Below are 22,517 nucleotides of genomic sequence, written 5' to 3'. Positions count from 1 at the left end.
TAAAACTGTCTTGAAACGGTCAAAAAGGAATGTGAGTCCGACCTCCACTGTGCAGCATCAGGCCTGAGTGACATTCGAGCCGTTCCTCTGCACTTACTTGTTTTCAGACCTAACCGGCCTACGTTGTCCACGAATAAAGGAAAACTATCAAAGCTCAGTGTGAATTTGACTGACTTCCCACATCAACTGTTCAGATTCCAGTGAAAGCTTGTGGAAAAGCCTGTGAGATTATATCAATACTACAAGCTTAGACGGATGTTGCTTAAAATTACCATATAAGACCCGTTTCCTGTTAATAACCATATATGGCCCGTTTCCTGTTAATAACCATATAAGGCCCGTTTCCTGTTAATAACCATATAAGGCCCGTTTCCTGTTAATTACCATATATGGCCCGTTTCCTGTTAATAACCATATAAGGCCCGTTTCCTGTTAATTACCATATATGGCCCGTTTCCTGTTAATTACCATATAAGGCCCGTTTCCTGTTAATAACCATATAAAGCCCGTTTCCTGTTAATTACCATATAAGAACCGTTTCCTGTTAATTACCATATAAGGCCCGTTTCCTGTTAATAACCATATAAGAACCGTTTCCTGTTAATTACCATATATGGCCCGTTTCCTGTTAATTACCATATAAGGCCCGTTTCCTGTTAATAACCATATAAAGCCCGTTTCCTGTTAATTACCATATAAGAACCGTTTCCTGTTAATTACCATATAAAGCCCGTTTCCTGTTAATTACCATATAAGAACCGTTTCCTGTTAATTACCATATAAGGCCCGTTTCCTGTTAATAACCATATAAGGCTCATTTCCTGTTATGCTGCTGGTTGTGCCACAAGACCTTGAACAACTGCCACTAGGACGGAGATAACGCAAATACTGAAACATATAATCAGAAGGGAGAAGGAAAAAATCCCCAGATCCCACTTAGCAGCAGGACAGAATGCATATCATGTAACTGTGTGATCTCCAGAAGCTTCTGCAATAAACCAACTAAACGTTGGACTGAGTCTTGACCTTTATGCTCACACTTCGATCAACTGACTCGGGGAAGACCAGCTATAATCGGGGCTTCAACAAGCCTAAAAAAAAACTGAGGAAAAGCACTGTTGTCGCGCTCTTTTGAACGGTGGACGGAAACAGGGCCGGTTTTTGCGATGGGCAATGTGGGCGACCGCCCAGGGCGCACTCTATGTGAGGGCGCACGAGCGCCCTGAAAAAATTCAAATAAAATCGCCATTTTTCTAGACTTCGCTCATTTCCATGTCAAGTTAGTGGAGTGGGCGCTGGGGCGCCTCATTGTCACGTCAACTTGCTGCTGAGAGTCCTACAGGCTGTGTGTGTCAGAAGAGGCAGGGGGGCGGGGCTTAGACTCATCCTAGGCCACACAACACAAACCGCTTCCAATCCAAATAAACTGTATTTCATTCCTAAAATTAACATAGAATGTAATTAACTGGGTTATGTGAAAAATGTAAATAAATAAATAAAAAATCTGTGCAGTCATCTACATGAATTTGTTTACGTCACGTGACTCCGGTTGATTGACGGGTGAACGGACGGCGTTAAGGGGAAAAGCAAAGGTAATAATGTGGAGTCATCATGGATCATCATCATGGTAAAAGACCAAAGAAGCCATCAGGTGCCCAATTTAGAAAGAGAAGAAGAAGAGGAGAAACGGGTAAAAGATAAAGGGATGCAGATTTCTATGAGTGACGTAGGCTATAGGCTATCTGTTAGCCTCTTGCTAATATGCTGCTATTAGCCACGACTGTATTTGATTTTTAGTTTTGCTGAACTAGAATTAGAATTGAGGCATCATGTCATGCAACTAATTTCACACAAAGGCAACCTGGTCTAGTTTGTGTTTGCAACACAAGTGGAAATTCACACAGAAGTCCTGACTGTTATGAGCTATATGCTAAATTAAATAACTTAAATAACTTCTAATATACATTGACATGGCATTTTGTAAGCTACATGTGGTATCTTTTTCTACCTTTTTGTATTTAAGATTATATTTAACAAAATAATACAAATAATATAATATGTTGTCGTGTTGGTGGCAGGGTAAGTCTTTTTTTGGGGGGGCAAGGGATGGTTCGCCCAGGGCGTAATTCTAGCCAGGACCGCTGCTGGATGGAAACCTCAGATTTTGGTCCAGGATGTCTTCAGTGGAAGCGGTGCATTGTTCTGCTGGCTGATCCACATCTGACAACAAAGTATTCTGAGTGATGTACTGCTGCTTTGACGGGGGAATTTTGGCTGCAACTGCACAAAAGCAGAGCAGCTTTTAATGCCCTTCAACACATTTCTAATGTGCCGAACATACCGTTACGTCTGTATTTAAGTGGAGGGTGTGGCCCATGTGAGCCTTTTGAAATCAGGCGGCCATTTTGGGTGAGTTGGCTTGTATGGCTTTGTTTTTGCTGGCATTCTTAGTGACTGTAGGACTGTTTAGGTGAGTTTGTCTGCTGAATCTGCTAGTGTGTCTTGTCCTGCCTCCACCTCTGGCACCCTCTATACATTCATTACCCCCTACCCGAACCAGGGTTTGAATCCCATTCCTACTTATCTTTACCTCTTCTATTTCTACCTCCTACCCGTATCAGGGTTTGTATCCCCACCCCGCTGTGACTGGTGTGCAGTTGGTGAGAGGCTGGGGTAGCTTGTGGAAAAGAAAGATGGTTGTTGTGGTGTGAGGAGCAGTGTTGGCTGGCATTAGGGGAGTGACTCTGGGACGCCAGTGATCACCGTCTAGCCTCCTGGAGGCTCCGTGGTTCCAACTAGACGAAACACTGAAAGGACCTGATGACCCCAATGACATGTTGGTCAACAGTGCTCACTGATCTATAGGGATTATAGGGAATGATTCACTGAGTCTGGTCCATTTTTTCTTTAACACAAGTTTCTTGTGTTTACCTTAAATCCTCTCAAGAAACCTAATGCTTGAAATTAAAGCCATTTGTGTGATTAAACCTTTTTCAGTTGACTTTGTACTGATGTTTATCAACAAAATAACATAATAATTATGTCTCTTAAATATGTTGACACACATGTGCCGCTTAAGGTTTGAAAGGTAAAAGCACATAAGATGCATGAAGCCACAATGAATTTGAGAAGTTTGGGTTTAATAATGACGGCGCAGGCGCGGTTAAAGCCGTAGCCACAGTCTTAATCAGCTCATACGGCTTTCAGTTGGTAAGTTTACATACTGATTGTAATCCCATCAGGACCTCACCCAGAATAATCAAATTAAACTATGTGGACCATGCCAATTTGGGACTTTTTGCAGCCTTTTGCAACACACAGATGTTACCGACAGTTTGACCACACATGCCTCAAAGCTGAGTTGGTAAACAGCTAGAAACTCAAAACTCTGACGGGAAAATTAAAGAAGGCTTCACCACAAGTTTGATTCTTCTGGACAGGTATTAAAAGTGTGTCAACCTCAACTTTACTCCCCAGAGAGGCAGCTTACTACTAAACAGTATGTTTGTCTTTGTTGATTTAATAAAACATCGATAAAAGTACCTTTAAAGCTTATCTCTTTTTAAGTTAACCATGTGTATCTTCCGTTTTGAATGTAAAGTAATGTTTCCTGTTTCAAAGGATGCAGAGAAAACAAAGGCTTTCGATGAGCCCAAACATCGTTCTTGTGTACAGGGACATCATGCTAGGGTGAGTCATAGTTTGGACCATGCTCTATAACATGTAAACTGGGACAAAAATCCAGTTATTGGGATCTAATCCCGGGATTATCCGTGTATACAGCACATCCAGACAGTGTTACCGTAAATTCCGGGCTATAAACCGCTTAGAGCACCGCGGCTTATATGTTTTTTTTCGTTTTTTAAATTAAATGCGATCGATCTGGCTGTTGAATAAGGAAACAGAGCTGCTGCACGTAATCTTGCCATCAATGAATCTATGGTAGGAGGCTGTCTTTTTTTTTTTTTTTACCAGCCGTGTTACAGGCACTGTTTGGGAAAAAAAGCATTTACGCCACGTATTTGTGCATTACCGATAGGTATTTAAATTAAAACCATCGTATTTGTGCGTTACCGACAGGTATTTAAATTAAAACCATCGTATTTGTGCGTTACCGACAGGTATTTAAATTAAAACCATCGTATTTGTGCGTTACCGACAGGTATTTAAATTAAAACCATCGTATTTGTGCGTTACCGACAGGTATTCATGTTAAAACCTTCGTATTTGTGTGTTACCGATAGGTATTTAAATCAAAACCATCGTATTTGTGCGTTACAACGTGTATTTAAATTAAAACCATCGTATCTGTGCGTTACTGACAGGTATTTAGATTAAAACCATCGTATTTGTGCGTTACAACGGGTATTTAAATTAAAACCATCGTATTTGTGCGTTACAACGGGTATTTAAATCAAAACCATCATATTTTAGCGTGACCGACGGTTCCAGTTCCAGTCTAAAATATCACTTAAAGGCAAAACACACAACTGATAGCAGCAAGTCATTCAAGGAAACAGACAGTGGAGCGAGGCTTCTACATAAAAACTACAGAAAGATGCTGATGTTAAAAGTGTGTTTGCCCAACAAATGTTATGGCACTTTCATTCATATGGCAGCACATTTAAAATAAAACTAAATACTAAAAGCTATACACTACTTTTGGATTCATTTTTGGATTTTGCGTGCAAATGCTATTAATCAGGGAAATCATGTGATTAATTAGATTAAACATATTAATCGTTGCCCAGCCCTAGTTCTAAGGTGTTGACTTGTGTTTACAGACAAAGCCTGTTTAGCCTTGGTTACTACGTACATTGCTGGCTCAATTGTAAATTAAATTAAAAGTAAACATATACATTGTCACAAACCCCTTTACAGCTTATGTGACAGAAGTGAGAGGTATGTTTGCTGAGCTGAGACTAAGGAATCTCTAAAAAAAAAGATTCTCCATCAATACTTGCTGCCCTTATTGAGTCTGAAGGTTTCTTCCTTTTTTCTCTTACTGCTCAGAGAAGATTGTCAGGTTTCCCTCCATAAGGTCGTGACTTTACAATCTTAAGTGCCTTGAAACGATGTATTTGATGTGATCTGACACTGTGTAACTCAAAGTGAATTGAACTCCCAATACAAATGATTAACAAGGCTTGACAGTCTCCACCTTTTTACCGCTCCATCTCACGCCATCGGGAACATGTGGGGCAGACGTTGTTCAAGGAGTTCATGCTCATAAATCTGAGGTGCTGGTTGCCTTTGCACAGCTCCATTCTTGTGTGTTGGTATCTTTTTTAACGGCACATCATTTTTTGGGGAATTTGAGATGTTCCTACTTCGTGCCAGTAGACCAATTCCAAACTGGTATTTGGGTTTTGAGCCCGTTGCTCCCTTGGCAGAGCAGTGAAAATTCAGTTTCACATTGGAGGTCCTTCACAGATCGCCTCTCACACATGGCTCTGAGTGAAATGTTGTCATTTATCCCACATGTCAAGGACTCAAATGATGAGAGGGATGCTCAGTTTCGTGCGTTTACATCAAACCTCTTTTCTACACCTCAGTTACAGGAAGGCTTGCAGTGCTACAGCATAACACCCTACTTCATCTGCCCTTCATTAGTAGTGAAAGGACATCTGCAGAGATTGAGTTTTCATATCCCTTTCTGATTCTTTTCCTCATGTTCTTCCAAAAATCAATCAGGTCCTCCCTCCAATTCGATCTTCATGCAGTCGCACGCCTTCTCTCCACTCTCTTCTCTGACTAATCTGTCCTTAATTAGTGATGCTACAATGCTAACAATAATTTTGATTTCCAATGGTAGACTGATGATTGGGAATTAAGACAGGCTGTTGTGCTCTTACATAGGCACAGCTTCTTTCGATTTCAAGGTTTTATGTATCAGGACATAATGGGAAAAAAAAAGGCTGGACCTTACCAGCCATGTTAAACCGTTGTATCTGTAAACAAAACAAAGGCAAAACTCAATATCAAGTGTGTGTCAGCACAATGTCAGAGAGGAAAGACATCCGCTGTCATTTCAGAAAGTCAACTGTTGCTGCCCATCAATCTGGGAAGGGTTATAAGGCCATTTCCAAACCATCTGGAGTCCATCATTCCAGCGGCGTCAATTCAGCCAAAGCTAAGCTATGGCAAGGTCACTATAGTCACATGACTACAGTATCAATCAATAAATATACATGCCCAGCAAATAATCACCACAAAAGTCTGCTATGTAGCTTATCTGTGTGCAAATGCAGTCTCACTCACATAGCCGCTAACATAACAATGGACTCGTCTCCGTCGCCCTGTTAGCATTAGCATTAGCATTAGCGGCGGAGGTGCTGAAGTGGACAGCCTCGTTAACAGCCTGAATCCCGCCTTCACTACCTGGTCCTCCTTCCTCCGCCGCTGGGGCAACATTGGACCCATCATCACCTGCCCTTTTTTTGGTGATAAATAAATCTAAAGTTTTCTGCTTCATTTTCATATTCCTTTTCATATTAGCAAACAACAAATCCTGCTAATAACATCAGCTTTGACCTCCAGGCTCCGTCATCTCGTGGGAGGGACGGAGAGGCTGGGAGATACCACATTTCAAAAGGGAAGATGATACTTAGATAAATTGATTGTGTTGTTCAGAATGTCATTTGTAGTTCATTTATATGTATTAAATAATAGAATAATCAATATAAATTGACAGAGTAATTCCATAAATTAATAAAAAAAAAAAAAAATAAAAACGAACATTTACATTTTCCTCTGGAGCCAAGGTGTGGCAGCTGCCGTACCCAATTGACGCCCATGCATCATTCTACAGAGAGAAAGATTATTCACAAGTGGAAAACATTCAGGACAGCTGTCAATCTTCCCAGGAGTGGACGTCCCAGCAAGGTCACCCCAAGGTCAGAAACCCAAGAGCTACATCTCAGACTCTGCGGGCCTCAGTTAGCATGTTAAAGGTTAAAGGTCACCCAAAGGTCAGAAACCCAAGAGCTACATCTCAGACTCTACAGGCCTCAGTCAGCATGTTAAAGGTTAAAGTTCATGACAGCACAGTTAGAAACAGACTGAACAGGTATGGCTTGTGTGGAAGGGCTGCAGGAGAAAGCCTCTTCTCTCTAAAAAGAACATGGCAGCACAGCTTAGGTTTGCAAAGCTGCATCTGAACAAACCACAAGACTTCTGGAACAATGTCCTTTGGACAGACCAGACCAAAGTGGAGATGTTTGCTCATAATGCACAGCAGCACGTTTGGAGGAAACCAAACACAGCATGTCAGCACAAACACCTCACACCAGCTGTCAAGCACGGTGGTGGAGGGCTGATGATCTGGGCTGGTTCTGCAGCCACAGGACCTGGGCACCTCGCAGCCATCTTAACTGAATCAGGCAGAGAGCTGGAAAGCTGCCCCGCACATCACATCACAACCAAACCACAGAACAACTGCACACGCAAACAAACATAAATGTGGTCGTATTTGTTGTGCACACAAAGAATACAAAATGTTCTTCTGGTTTCTTTTCTCCTGTTTTTTTTGGGGGGGGCTTTAAAACCATGACACTAACTCCACAAGCTCTTTCTTTATGAACTACTTTTCTGTTGTTTATAACGTCAGACCCCCCCAAAAACACTTCCACCCCTACACACCAACCCAGAACCTTTATCTTATATTAACAATAGAAAAATGTCTTTACCGGTGGCGTAAGCTTGAAATATTGCAGTTACACGTAGAAAACATATATTCCTGTAATATCTCAAAAAACAATATTTTAAACAAACATTTGTTCTACATTTCCAACATCATAATGTGCTGCAGCACCATTACCACCATGAATCAGCACAACAAGACTTTCCCATGAAGGTTTTTTACAATCCTCAATGCTGTCGAGATCAAATTATGTGGCTTACACATTTCTTGTGAGTCCTTTTGACACGAGGAATTTTTTATTTTACTTCTGACTTAAACGGTCTTCTCTTGATCCAACCGTTTCAGCCAGTTAGATCAAATCTTCAAGAACTAAAGAGCTGTTGCAAATCAATTATGTGAGTCAGAAACTGCTTGTTTTTAAGGGTGTCAGTCAGGATTTAAAGGATTCATAGCACAGCAATGACACTGAGAAAGCATGCCAAAAAAAATCTCATGGTCTCAGATGATGGACTACCTTGAAGTACCGTATTTATCCAATTGATCATTAAATTTTATAACACTTCCATGTTTTTGGGATTAAAGAAATTGCATCAGGCTGGTTTAGGTCCATTTCTCATGATTTTTTAATTACTTTTTTTGACGAGTCGACCTCACACCTGGAGCCTCCAAGGGTTCTGTGCTTGGGTCAATGCTTTTTACTTTTTATGTTTTTCATTAGCTAATATTTACCAGCACAACATAGGTTTACATTGCCATGGAGATGATACTCAAGTATACTCGTCTACAGAGGTGGGTAGTAATGAGTTACATTTACTGAAGTGAGTTTTTGAAAAAAATTGTACTTCTAGGAGTAGTTTTAAATCACTATACTTTTTACTTTTACTTGAGTAGATTTGTGCAGCAGAAACTGTCCTCTTACTCCGCTACATTAGGCTACAATGAGCTGGTTACTTTTCTTCTTACCTCTTTGGTATTCTACGCCTCATTATTTTTATCCCCCCGCGTACGCCTCATTTTAATGTTTTATTCTGACAGAGAGAGAGACTTCCACCAAAGGCTCTACCACCTGACTGTGTTTCACCAATCAAGCAGAAACTCAACATCTAACCTGAGCAAACATGTAGCGGTAAGTTTCCTAAATTCGTTGGAGAGAAAATAGCACCAAGCGATTGTGAGGTCTGACTTTTTCCTGGAGAACGATTTTGTGATGCAAATGTATTACTCTTTTGAACGCATATTGTTTTGAGAAGCAAAACACTTTATTTTTTAAACCCCAGCCAATTAGCCAGACTACTTTCGTCAACGCCAAAACGAGGCTGGAACTCGGCTCACAGGACGCAGCAGGGGGTAAGAAAATGTTCAGAAATGATGTTGCTGATATGGGATGTCATACAGCTTCATGTCAAAAGAGGCGAACTATCCCTTTAAAGAGTAGAGGCATGCTGCAGGAGCTCTGGATATAATATAGAAAGAAATTAGTGACAGTGACCTTCCTGCCGATTCTTGACTATGGGGACGTGCTTTATTTGAATGTGTCATCCAAATGTCTTCAGTCTTTGGACACTGTCTTTCATACGGCACTGAGATTTGTCACAGGGTGTAGTCGCCTCACCCACCATTGTGAATTGTACTGGAAATCGAACTTGCCCTCTCTGAGTGCTCGCAGATATGCACATTGGCTGACCTTCATTTATAAGACTCTCTTAGGTTTGACACCTTCTTATTTGTGTGTTTTATTGCACAAAACAACCAGTTGTTATGCCTTGCGTTCCACTTCGACCTTTGTTTTATCTGCTCCCCGGGTAAGGACCGAATTTGGAAAAAGAGCATTCAGCTTTGCCGCCCCTTTGGCATGGAATACTTTACAGACTGAGCTGAAACTCTCTGAACTAGTCGCACTTGGAGCGTTCCGCTCTATCCTGAAAGACAGGCAGCGTCAATCCATTGAACAGTGCCTGTGTTTAATATCCTAAATTGTTGGTTGTGCTAAAGCTCCCATGTCTCTGTATGAAATCACGATTGCATCTCTAAATTGTTTATTTTATTCTATCTGTCGTTCTTTGTAATCTGGTTTGACACGTACTGCTTTGCTGCTGTTATGTCTCATGCTGCTGACCCGTTTTGGCCAGGTCACCCTTGTGAAAGAGATCCTGATCTCAATGGGCTTTTATCTGGTTAAATAAAGGTTAAATAAAAAAATAAATAAATGTGTCTTTCTTTGTAGCTTCTTGAGATTCTCTAATGAGTTTTTTCTCCCATTAAAACATTGACATACTGCTGGAATATTTTTTTTCACGTCTTTTATAACGTGTGAACATGCCAAAAAAGAAAGTTTTGCAGGATTTATCGTAGGAGCTGGACCCAAACAAAGGACTGATGGAGGAAAAGGTCGAAGACGTGTGGTGATGATTATAGTTTTCATTATTGAAACTAAACTAATGGCGCTGCCCAGGCAGGAAAGTACCTACAGACAGAAAGTAAAAGAACTAACTAGCAAAACTACTGACAAATGAAAAACTAACTGAGCTACAAGCAGAAACTGACATGGAAACCACAGACAAATTACATCAATGAACTGGCAGGGTGCAGAGAGAAAAGAGAAGCATCAGTACTGGGAAGGGTGATTATTGAGTGGATGCAGGTGAGTAATGATTATAAGGAACAGCTGGTAGCATGGTTACACGGTGATGTAATAAGGCAAAGGTGACTGAGGGCATCTGGGGATTGTGGCAGGAAACAGAAGCAAAGACAAACAAATTGACAGAATGTGAGCAAACAGAATGAAACACAGCCTAAGAACAATCACCTTCCACAACACCAGGATACGTCCCTCAACTTAAGCTCAAGACAGCAGACTACCTTCCAGGAACCATCTTCCTCCCCCGAAACACCAAAATGAAACGGCTTCTCTTACTCTTCATGCATTTGTAAGCCATTAGTTTTATGAACTTTGCGTGTGTCATGTAGTTTGAGCATCGTTTCTCCCTGTGGCTTTTCTTTGAGGTGTCTCAGCATGTTTCCGAAATGCTCTTTCAGGCCAGACCAATCTCAGAGCTCTTCTTTTCTGTCTTTTCACTCGACTTCTGTGTCCATAAAGCTGTCCCTGGCATCTGTTGATCTGTTCTGTTTATCCAGGCAACCGCAGAGGCTCTTTGGGGCTGATATTTCTGAGTTTTGATCTACCGCTAAACATCTAAACACAGCAGGTCACAGAAGGAAGTTTAGTTCAGGAGCTAGATGACTAAATTCGGTATGAAGACTTCAGTTTTCGACGCTCTGAAACCAAATCTATAAAAATAGAATTATTCTTCCCTCTGTTGTATTAAGTAAGCACCGATTAAATAAACACGGGATACATTTGAGGGAGATGTAGCCGTGTCTCAGATGGATGAAATTCAGTAAGTAATAATGAAAAGTATGAGGATTTTTCAAAAAATGCCAGCGTTATCCTCTTAAGCCCTCTGACTCCTTGCACAACAGAATTACATTCAGAACCACATGTTGTGGGGGAAATGAAAAAAGCAGCGTACATCGGCATAACGAATGATAAAATCCGCATGAAGTTATAAGCAGTGTGGAGCCGTGCGGGCGCGATCCCATCTTGGGAACAGGAAAACCAACTTTTAGATCCCACACGCACACAGACAGGAAGACAACAGCAGTACCATCACGTTACAGCTCCTACATTAGAGCTCTGCATGTTTGAATAACGACGAAACGAGGGGAAACGTGTGCCCCTGGCTTTGTATTGTGACACTTACAGGAGTGTTATGCCACTTTTTCCCTTCAGACTTTCTCCTGCCATCAGCTTCACTCGCTTCACCTTTTAAATCCAGGTCAAAAACATTTATTTTCTCGTGTCTATGCATGAAATCTGCACGGTATCTTTTTAATTTATCTAGACTGTTGCTTGTTTTTAATTTTTTTTAATTTTACGCGTTCTTAATGCTTTTCCCACTACCCGCTGTAATGCTTTTATTTTATGTAAAGCACTTTGAAATAAACAAAAAAACTTGACCTGACTTGACCTGTATTCATTATCATCAGCTGGACTCACTCACCAGTCACCCTCCACAGTATTTAGTCTCCCGGTTTGTTCATGCTCATTGTCAGATCCTTCTGTCACGAAGTGTGGCGTGGAGGTGATAAGAGAGAGTTAATGAATGCAGATGTATAGTAAAAAAAAAAAAAAAGATTTATTCTAAAGAAACTAACAAAAAGTGCAGCGAAGCCGGAATTTAAAAACTTAAACTGCCAAAACAAAAACCTAACTATTAAAAAACTTCACTTATGACCAAAACCTGACGTGACGGTACCGAGGATAAACCTGATGAACAGTGACGGTACCGAGGATAAACCTGATGAACAGTGACGGTACCGAGGATAAACCTGATGAACAGTGACGGTACCAAGGATAAACCTGATGAACAGTGACGGTACCAAGGATAAACCTGACGTGAACAGTGACGGTACCAAGGATAAACCTGATGAACAGTGACGGTACCAAGGATAAACCTGACGTGAACAGTGACGGTACCAAGGATAAACCTGACGTGAACAGTGACGGTACCAAGGATAAACCTGATGAACAGTGACGGTACCAAGGATAAACCTGATGAACAGTGACGGTACCAAGGATAAACCTGACGTGAACAGTGACGGTACCAAGGATAAACCTGATGAACAGTGACGGTACCAAGGATAAACCTGACGGTACCAAGGATAAACCTGACATGAACAGTGACGGTACCAAGGATAAACCTGACGTGAACAGTGACGGTGCCAAGGATAAACCTGACGGTACCAAGGATAAACCTGACGTGAACAGTGACGGTACCAAGGATAAACCTGACGTGAACAGTGACGGTACCAAGGATAAACCTGACATGAACAGTGACGGTACCAAGGATAAACCTGACGTGAACAGTGACGGTACCAAGGATAAACCTGACGGTACCAAGGATAAACCTGACGTGAACAGTGACGGTACCAAGGATAAACCTGACGTGAACAGTGACGGTACCAAGGATAAACCTGACGTGAACAGTGACGGTACCAAGGATAAACCTGACGTGAACAGTGACGGTACCAAGGATAAACCTGACGTGAACAGTGACGGTACCAAGGATAAACCTGATGAACAGTGACGGTACCAAGGATAAACCTGACGGTACCAAGGATAAACCTGACATGAACAGTGACGGTACCAAGGATAAACCTGATGTGAACAGTGACGGTACCGAGGATAAACCTGACGTGAACAGTGACGGTACCAAGGATAAACCTGATGTGAACAGTGACGGTACCGAGGATAAACCTGACGTGAACAGTGACGGTACCAAGGATAAACCTGATGAACAGTGACGGTACCGAGGATAAACCTGATGAACAGTGACGGTACCGAGGATAAACCTGACGTGAACAGTGACGGTACCAAGGATAAACCTGACGTGAACAGTGACGGTACCAAGGATAAACCTGACGTGAACAGTGACGGTACCAAGGATAAACCTGACGGTACCGAGGATAAACCTGACGTGAACAGTGACGGTACCAAGGATAAACCTGACGTGAACAGTGACGGTACCAAGGATAAACCTGACATGAACAGTGACAGTACCAAGGATAAACCTGACGTGAACAGTGACGGTACCGAGGATAAACCTGACGTGAACAGTGACGGAACCAAGGATAAACCTGATGAACAGTGACGGTACCGAGGATAAACCTGACGTGAACAGTGACGGTACCGAGGATAAACCTGACGTGAACAGTGACGGTACCAAGGATAAACCTGACGTGAACAGTGACGGTACCAAGGATAAACCTGACGTGAACAGTGACGGTACCAAGGATAAACCTGACGGTACCGAGGATAAACCTGACGTGAACAGTGACGGTACCAAGGATAAACCTGACGTGAACAGTGACGGTACCGAGGATAAACCTGACGTGAACAGTGACGGTACCGAGGATAAACCTGACGTGAACAGTGACGGTACCAAGGATAAACCTGACGTGAACAGTGACGGTACCAAGGATAAACCTGACGTGAACAGTGACGGTACCAAGGATAAACCTGACATGAACAGTGGAGGATAAACTTGACATGAACAGTGACGGTACCAAGGATAAACCTGACGTGAACAGTGACGGTACCGAGGATAAACCTGATGTGAACAGTGACGGTACCAAGGATAAACCTGACGGTACCAAGGATAAACTTGACATGAACAGTGACGGTACCAAGGATAAACCTGACGTGAACAGTGACGGTACCAAGGATAAACCTGATGTGAACAGTGACGGTACCGAGGATAAACTTGACATGAACAGTGACGGTACCGAGGATAAACCTGACGTGAACAGTGACGGTACCAAGGATAAACCTGACGTGAACAGTGACGGTACCAAGGATAAACCTGACGTGAACAGTGACGGTACCAAGGATAAACCTGACGTGAACAGTGACGGTACCAAGGATAAACCTGACGGTACCGAGGATAAACCTGACATGAACAGTGACGGTACCAAGGATAAACCTGACGTGAACAGTGACGGTACCAAGGATAAACCTGACGTGAACAGTGACGGTACCAAGGATAAACCTGACGGTACCGAGGATAAACCTGATGTGAACAGTGACGGTACCAAGGATAAACCTGACGGTACCAAGGATAAACTTGACATGAACAGTGACGGTACCAAGGATAAACCTGACGTGAACAGTGACGGTACCAAGGATAAACCTGATGTGAACAGTGACGGTACCAAGGATAAACCTGATGTGAACAGTGACGGTACCGAGGATAAACTTGACATGAACAGTGACGGTACCGAGGATAAACCTGACGTGAACAGTGACGGTACCAAGGATAAACCTGACGTGAACAGTGACGGTACCAAGGATAAACCTGACGTGAACAGTGGAGGATAAACTTGACATGAAACCACATAAGTGACTTTGAGGATCTGACAATGAGCATGAACAAACCAGGAGACTAAATTCTGTGGACGGTGATTGGTGAGTGAGTGCAGCTGATGATAATGAATACAGATGAAGGGAGTGAAGCTGATGGCAGGAGAAAGACTGAGGAAAAAAGTGGCATAACATGGCAAAACTAAAGACTGGACAGAAACATAAAAAGCAGAACATGAAAGACGACGCCTTTAATCTTTACGAACGACTTTGGTCAAATTTAACTTTTAACAGCAGTAAAAAATGCATTGATTGAAATTGGATAACTTTTCCTGAATGCACAAAAAATGTATATTTCGATAAAGACTCTTTTGAATTGTCAAGTTTGAACTGGAAGAAAATGATGTGGGTGAAATCAAGGAAAGTGGTGGTTTCATGGTGTTATGGTACAGTAGTGACTGAGTTCAGATGGGAATGTCTACAGACATATTGACTGTGAGCCGTCCATATGATCATCTATCTGCATTTGACCATATATGAACAAGAGAGTGGAGCTGGAGAGTGATTGCATCACAAAGATAGATGCATGTATGATGCCATGACCAATGTAAAATGTAACAGGCCATAACTGGATCAAAGTAAAGTGCCTGCAGTTGTTTTCTTGTTTTAAAGGCTTTGCCAAGTCTTTGTGAAGCGCTCGTGCACACAGTCTCCTCTGAAACCTTCTTTTTGTGAGTTTGCGGCAGGGTTAGCGAAACCGGTTGTTCGGCATTTATCGTCTTTGAACGAACACACGGTAAAAGGTGAGTAAAAAACAGAGCTCCAAAGTCAGGGAGAGGAGAAACTTGACTTCTGAAAAGCTCCCATTTTTAGGTAAAGTTTTGCAAAAGATGGGACAAAACTGGACCTCTGAGGAGGGGAGCAATTCAACGTTTGAAAATGTGATTAGAGGCATAGAAGGGCTTTATCTCAATAAAAATGATGTACGAAGTTACAAGTCATGTGAAACTTTCTTTGTTTTACCGTGAGGTGCTGCCCTATTGATGAGGATATTTTAATTGGGCAGCACTTGCTCCGTCACTTGTGCCATAAATGAGGGAATAACAGTAAAAATGAAAAAGCAAACAATTCTGTCCAGCATCAGACTTTGGGAGGGAGATGTCCAGAATCAGAACAAAACTTATAGTAAAATATGCCCCAAATCGAAACATTGGTGAATCTTTTAATACAAAGACCACCCGTGGTCTATCCTGAAAGTCCCAGTTTTTGATGATAACGTTATAAAAGTACATCTAAATGGATTGATCTAAACCGAATTATAAATCCGTCACAGTAAATCAAAACCTCCTGAAAATGTCTGGAATCTGCTGAAATACATCTTTCTCATCTTTACCCTCGATGTTGAGGGCAGTCCCTGAAAGAATGTGGGATAAAGAGAATCTCATGGCTCGAGTTCTTCACTCGCCCGCCTTTGAATTACATTAAAGATGTTCATGAAGTGAAAGTGAGGGGGAAAAAAAAGCAAAACTCGCTCCGTAATCAGTACCTGTTGTTCGGGGTTTAGTTGCGCCTTAGGCTACGTCTGCAATGTGATCACTAACTTAATGCATGTGAGACTTGGGAAAATGCACTTTAGCTCGCTGTGTTCTGCACTGTAATCTATAACAACTCCCTTGCATCTGACTTTTTAGTCGATTAAGTTAGTCCCAAATGTCAAAGAAATATTTTTGTTCCTTTAATGTTATGAGTATGAGTTTGTATATAATCTTCTACACTCTTCTGAGGTGGGATTTCCCACCCTAAACACAGTCACACTACACAACAAACTGTTGGTTTAATGAACTCACTTCAGTGCTTAAGACATTTTGCACACTGACTGCTGTTATTAAATTAAGCTCCGCAGGTTTGAATTAAATCAAGGATACTGCAAATGAAAACAGTTTCCCTGCTGCTGGAAGTAGCTGTTTTACTGTGTACATCGGTTCTTAGTTAGAAACAGACGGCCCATCAGCACCAACACCCCAACAATGCATTTACAGATTCTGTCCAGTTTTGGCCATCAAAGAAAACCACTGCTTAGAGTCGTGGTGAGATGTTCTGGTGCTTTCTTTGTACGATCCCCTGCATTCTGATTGGCTTTGTTTTAAAAGCAAACACTGCAGGACAGATGTTTGTCAAAGCTTTGGCTCACGTCCAATGGCTGTGAAGAAAGTAGGGACTCTCATCACAGGGTTTGTGTTTGACGTCAATCAAACTGTGCACGTTTGGTTGACCTGTCACCTTGCGACACCCAACTGGGGGGTAAATTCTGAGGGACCCGCAAAGTTAAAATACTTAAAACTGTGCAGATTAACTACCACAAAGAAGAGGAAATGCAGTTAAAAAAGTACTTCCATCTGTCTAGCAAGTGGAAGGCGAGTCATTTTCAAGTTTCATAAGAAGTGACGCAACACAGTGCATGTTGGGTCTCACAAGAAACATGTGGCTCAAAAAGATGTGCCAATCTATGGACGCACTGCTGTCGAAACCCAAAAATGATTGCCATGCAGAAAAGGTAGCACCAGCGGAAATAATTAGCATTCAACCCTGTGCATTACTCCCAATCGTACATTAGGCTAGCAAAACAAAGCACAAGCACACACTTTGTTGCAACATTTGATTGCATTGGGTAGTGAATACCAGCAGGGATGGAAAAAGTCGAATGACCAGCGAGGCATCTCGGCCCCAATGAGCTCAACGCCATCGAAGGCCTAAAGGCCGCTGTGGTTCCAGAGGAAGAATTAGAGACTCACAGAAAGGTACTTGCACCAGTACAATGAGAAATTCGATTTGTCAGTGCTCATATTGTATTGATCGGATCTTTTATTCAACAGGGGGGGGAGGATTTACGAAGTTTTGTCTACACACTTGACAGCCTCACTGTTGTACAATAGAATCCAGTAAGATTCATTGACAGTGAATGTCTGGAACAAATTTTGTCCTGAATTTTAAATGGATACCAAGAGTAAGATTCCGATGGAGATATAATCTGTTGATGGCACAAATAGAGAATTAGGACAATAGTTTAAATGTATCCTCTCCACTTATCGTTATGCAGTATTTTCCTGTCAATCTATCTGTAGCACGCTGAACCATGAGAGTGGCGAGGGACGAGCCTGTGACTGATTTATGTTGCTTTAAGAACATTTGATCACTCGGGTACAGCTGCAGCTGTACAGTTTTCGCCCTCCGAGGGGAACCACATGTAGAAATGAAACTTCACTGTGTTTTTATTTTTTTGCAGTGAGAGGGCAAATCCAATTACCAGGCAACATGCCGTGAGAGACAACAGCTTTGTTTTATGATTTATTGATCTATGAAAAAAAAATACACCAACAGAATTACAATGAAAAATGGACACGCTACGTCCTCAGTCACAAACACACACATATATATATATATATATATATATATATATATATATATATATATATAGGCTATATATGTATATGTACCACTGTGTTCAGTCATGAAACACTTTGTAGTCTCTCCAGATTTACAGCCGAAGAAACTAATTAAGTCCTAAATCAGAGCTGCACAGTTGCTTTACCTTTTTAAAAGCAGACTCACGACGGGAGATCGTCACCAACATAAATTCAACTTAATAAGCCGCCACAACAATCCCCAACATTTGTATGTAGCTTGAAAGATATTCAACAAATATACTGTATAAATGCACAGAAGGCACTACTTGAGTTTTTACCAGTGACAACCATTGCAAAAGGGCTAAAAATCTGAAATATGAGGCATAACAAGATACCTAGATAGCAAGCAAATGTGCTTTCACTAGGGCTGGGCGAGTTAACTCATTATTATCGCGTTACACTTATTGATTATTTAACGCAGATAAATATTTTATCGCGCATTAGTGCAGGTTTTATTATTTATCTTATTGTTGTAAAAGTCTGTTGCTGTCTGCTGGGGAACCGGAAAAGAAAGTAATCGGCGGATCCACCAAACATGGAGAAGGGTACGGAACTTTTACTCGGCCATTTTCATGTTAAAGTTCTTCCAGACGGCGGAGTCGACAGAACCAAAGTCATCTGTAACCACTGCCAAGTTGAATTGTCTTCTCAGTAGTTCCAGTCTAAAATATCACTTAAAGGCAAAACACACAACTGATAGCAGCAAGTCATTCAAGGAAACAGACAGTGGAGCGAGGCTTCTACATAAAAACTACAGAAAGATGCTGATGTTAAAAGTGTGTTTGCACAACAAATGTTATGGCACTTTCATTCATATGGCAGCACATTTAAAATAAAACTAAATACTAAAAGCTATACACTACTTTTGGATTCATTTTTGGATTTTGCACACAAATGCGATTAATCGGGGAAATCATGTGATTAATTAGATAAAAAATTTTAATCGTTGCTCAGCCCTAGTTTTGACACAATGTCTAATGTTGGCTTTCTAATAGTTTCAAATGTGAAGTCTATCTCGAAACCCTTCAGACGGCTCCAACTCAGGAAAACAAGAGTGGCATCTGTACTTTCTAGCAAATTAAACAACTTATTCACTGGAGAAAAATGTGAAAGTTTGCCTGCTCTGTACAGCATAACACGGGCTCACATGCACAAATGTGCATGTAGAACCAGTTGCACTGTATTCCAAACTTTGTAGATTTATCGTTAGATGTAACTACTTTTCAGACCCCCTCAGTGACTTTTTTTCAATAAAGCAAAGAGAAAATCTGGTGATTTTTAAGATGAGACTTGCCTATATTGGCCTGTGGGTGCAGGATCTAGTTGTCTGCTGTATTCGCTTCTTGTGGCCAAGTGAATAAGGGCCTGAACGCATTGCTGTAGGAGCTTTGCAGACACATGTACAAGTTACAGCATTTGGCTGCCACTTGGGGACAGTATCAGAAATATGAGGAACAATCTGAGTTGTTATTTGGTATTTGAAGGATTGCTCATCTGTCCACCCGCTCACCTCAACCAGCACTCAACCAGCAAAACGGCAGTGCCACGAACAAGGCAGCAGCCTCCACATGGCAGCTGACAGATGTGAATGAGCTCTCTAAAATAAACCATTCATGAAATTCTCTTTCAGTGATCACTGTCCATGCAAAGATGTTTAAGTGGATGGTGGTGTTGTCAGATGACACTACTTAAAAAAAAAAGGGGGGATTTTTGTCAGTGGAACAGCAGGATCTAAATGCCTTAAAGGTCCATTGTGTGAGATGTAGTAATATCAACAAGCAAAAAAAGTCAAATTCAGGTGGGCTTATAAAATTGTGGAAGGTGATCTCACACCAGTGTTTGGTTTGTCCATCCAGGGCTACTGTAGCAACGTGGTAAACCGAAAAGGGGGACTCACTCTATCTCTAGGTATAAAAGGCTTGTTCAAATGAACACATTATTCTTATTTTCATTCAGTTGTACACAATTGAAAACTATTTCCAATATTATATGGAAAATATATCATTTTTGTTCTTAAAACCAACAATTTTTTTTAATTTTTTTTAATTAATTTAGTCATTTATTAGTATTATTATTATTAGTTAGTAGTAGTGTTTTTATTAGTACTGGTATTATTATTGTTGTTATTAATATACAATCATTGTAAATATTAATAATTTTTTGAGCTACTTGACTAATTTGAATTTCCCCCATTTGGGGATGAATAAAGTATTTTTCTATTTCTAAATATTACAAACTGAAACTTCAACAGTGACCAAAAGACACCAAGTTTTAATGTGCTGCTTTTTAGTCACAATTTCAGACATGTTTTACTGTCTGATGACAGAAATAGAAAAATGCATGACTAAGATCAGTTTTATAGGGAACTAGGTAAACACAGAGTGTATCAGAGAAGTAAACTGATGTAAGGAACTGGCATAAAGCAGAATCCAAATGCAACATTTAGCATGAATAAGCTAATTAGCGTAGCCCATGCTGGCATCTAGCAACATTTCGATGACTTTAGCTGTATTCATTTGGAAATTGTTGGCAACACTGAGCTCTCTGGTTAAAACAAAATGTTACACATGTTCTTCTTCACAAGGCTTTATTATGGGTCAAATGTTGTATGTTTGAGTTTTAAAGCTGCAGTCTGCAAGATTTGTTGTTGTCATACGTAAAGTCCTATTTTTTTGGCATTTTAAGAGTTTACATGATCCATCAGAACGCTTGAAGTTGAAAACGGTGACCTCCGTAGTCGCAAAATGCAAGAAATGCTTATTTTTTAACCGAAAAATAAAAAGTTATTCAACTTCCTGTCCCGCCCCATCAAAACACATGAGAACTCGTGCACGTAGACGTGCACGCCAGATGCGCCTACACGACTCCTCATTCATCAACTCACCTGTCATTTGCGATCATGGAAGACACAGTAAGTAGACTAGCCCGTAATGAAGTTCAATAGTCCAGATAAATAAGCGTGGGGACGAGCCTACCTTGTATCGCGCGTGCACAATCGGTGATTGACAGGCAGCAGAGCCCAGCTCGTAACCTGATTGGTTACCTTTTACCGGTCCGGTCTGCAATTTTGTAAACAAACCTGCTGGCTTTGGAGGGACCTAGCGGGACATATAGGGGACCTAGAGAACTCTTTTTTTTTGAATTGGGGTATTTAATGTACTACTTTCAGAATCCCCGGACAGTTCCAGGCATTATGCTTGAAAAAGAGTTGTAGACTGCAGCTTTAAAAAGGAAATCTTCTGTTGCTGTTTTTGGTTCCAATGTTAACATGCTAAGTATGCTAGCATTTAACTTAAAACCAGCATTGTTGGACAGCTTTTGTTTTAATCAACGTACAACATAGTGAACGGTAGGTAATAATTTGCTAAGAGGATTCTTACGTTAAAGAGGTGTAGCCCCAATCCAGAACTAACCCCTCCAGTGACAAATTCTTTACCTTTAAAACACTTGAACTCTTCTATTTTTTGATTTACCGTCTACTTGCTGGGTAGCACAATTGAAAAGTTCCCTCTGAAAAAACGTTGTTCGTAAGAATGGAAATATATTTGTAGCCTCAACATTCCCTGACAACACAACATTATAACAGTGTCTTATTGCTAAATCAAATGGAAAACGAGCAAGAAATCCTGTCATCAGAAAAGACATGGTGAAAAGGAGGAGACCAGTGTCCTTCCTCATCATCTGAAAACAATAACACAACAAGAAATGGGGAATTAAAGACTAAAGCTGTCTAATCTGGAACATCAGAGGAATGTCAGGGAGATGCCACAGCACTCTTTTGTACCAGATGTGCGCTATTAGATCCACGGGGCTGATCCCATGGGCCAGACTCTGCTGGATCAGATTTCTTCCTCTGCTAATGCCACCGGACATATGATCTGACAATGATAATGATAATTACCTCAAATGGCATGCCTTTCATTGTGGAAGAAGCTGAAAACAGTGAGGCACGCACAGATGCACACAGACACACCACGAATAAGAAAATATTTGTAGCTTTGAACATAACTCACTGTTGGCTCGGAAAGGTTAAAAACAACACAGCTCCGTGTCTTCCTCTGCCCTTTTAAAGAATTTTACGTCTTTTTGTTTGTGTGGGAGGATGACATTACGGAATGATGAAAAGGTCACAACAACCACTTAGATTACAAGAGAAAGCAAAAAAAAAAAACCTCCCGAGTTTGAGTTTTGATGTTTGAGATGACATGATGAAGTTCATCGTTAATTTAATGCAGAGTTGAAAACAAGAGCCAGATTCTGTTGTATTTGTGTTGCTGACTTTAAGGCCTGCTTTTTAGAAACTAAATCGTTTTTTTTCTTTTCTTGCAGATTTAACCGGTTTCGACAGAATTTACACGACACAGATTCCTTTTTGACCCTTCACAAAAAAACCCACACATGGTGAGCATTACACTCTGAAGTAAGTGAAAGTGCAAGTCCTCCTATCTCTGCACCAAGTCTGAGAGCTTCGAAGAAATTCGTTGTCCTGACG

At 41.1% G+C, this 22,517-nt stretch overlaps 1 protein-coding gene across 1 annotated transcript in view; it reads right to left on the bottom strand.

The window, feature by feature from the left end:
* Positions 1 to 22,517, bottom strand: part of rspo4 (R-spondin 4) — a 56,882-nt gene that overhangs the window by 1,246 nt on the left and 33,119 nt on the right. The window lies entirely within an intron of this gene.

This window comes from Odontesthes bonariensis, chromosome 3, assembly GCF_027942865.1.
Source record: "Odontesthes bonariensis isolate fOdoBon6 chromosome 3, fOdoBon6.hap1, whole genome shotgun sequence".
NCBI classification, from domain to species: Eukaryota; Metazoa; Chordata; class Actinopteri; order Atheriniformes; family Atherinopsidae; genus Odontesthes; species Odontesthes bonariensis.
This window is presented reverse-complemented; position numbering and strand designations above follow the sequence as displayed.